Source organism: Dasypus novemcinctus, chromosome 8, assembly GCF_030445035.2.
Source record: "Dasypus novemcinctus isolate mDasNov1 chromosome 8, mDasNov1.1.hap2, whole genome shotgun sequence".
NCBI classification, from domain to species: domain Eukaryota; kingdom Metazoa; phylum Chordata; class Mammalia; order Cingulata; family Dasypodidae; genus Dasypus; species Dasypus novemcinctus.
Genome location: NC_080680.1, coordinates 5534730 through 5536108, shown reverse-complemented (window position 1 = coordinate 5536108; position 1379 = coordinate 5534730).

Below are 1379 nucleotides of genomic sequence, written 5' to 3'. Positions count from 1 at the left end.
CATCTCATTGGTGTGAAATGCTGAGGATGGGGTCTAGCTAGTTAATGAAAGTAACCCAGAATTATCATCTCACCCCCTGGCTCACTATTACTGTGAATGATTGTTTCTGACGGTGTGAGTCAGGCCCTCTTGGCACGTCAAGGTGAAAACGGGGGTGAGCTCCAAGGAAATGGCACCTCCAGGGATTTCAGAATTTAGCTTTTGTAGCTGTCTTGGGCAAGCTTGGTGGACTCAGGACTGCTCCCCAGCCTTGATGTGCAGAGAAGTTTTTATGCCCACTGAATTATTCAGCCAAAGGGGTGCTGATGCAGAATACCAGAACTCTGTTGGCTTTTATAAAGGGTATTTATTTGGGGTAGAAGCCATAAAGTGTAAGTTACTTCCCTCACCAAAGTCTGTTGGCACGTGTTGGAGCAAGATGGCAGCGGGTCTTGTGAAGGTCCAGCCTTCCTCTTCCTTCAAGGGCTCCATGGTCCCACCTCCTTCCGAACTCAGCTGTAGGTTAGCATAAGACTCTTCTCTCTCCCTGGCACTTATTTCTTTCTCAGATTTCTCAGCTGTTCAGGGCTCTCTGGTGAATGGCTCAGCTCTATCCCCAGGGCTCCAGCATCCAAAACTAATTCTCTGTGTTCTCCTTCTCTGTGTATTTACTTCCGTGTATCCCTGATTGACTGTCCATTTATATAGCTTTCCAAAGTGGGTAGGGACTCAACACTGCATGCCCTAATCTTAACATAATTTAATCAAAGTCATCTCAATTGAGTCTAATGCAATCAAAGGGTATCATGCCCAAAGGGACAGACTAATTTGCAAACATAATCTATATCTCCTTTTTGGAATTCATCAATAACATCAAACTGTCACACCCACAGTAAAGGCACAGGCAAAGAGGAGTTTTCCCAACATTGCACAGCACACTCCTGTGCCACCTGGAAGGCAGTACCTGCCAGGTAATAGGGTCCCCCCATCACTGCATGCATGGGCTGGGGTAGGACTGCTTTTAGGGATGGTAGGGACTATTCTAGAACCAAATGTGTCTTTACTTTGGTTGGCCAAAAAAAGACAAAAAATATTAAAACTAAAAAAAAAATTTTTTTAACCTGTCATGACTTTTGAGTTATTAAAAGAAAAGGAGGGTGGTGGACTTGGCCCAGTGGTTAGGGCATCCGTCTACCACATGAGAGGTCCGCAGTTCAAACCCCGGGCCTCCTTAACCCATGTGCAGCTGGCCCACACACAGTGCTGATGCATGCAAGGAGTGCCCTGCCACGCAGGGGTGTCCCCCACGTAGGCAAGCCCCACACACAAAGAGTGTGCCCCATAAGGAGAGCCACCCAGCACAAAAGAAAGTGCAGCCTGCCCAGGAATGGCACCGCACA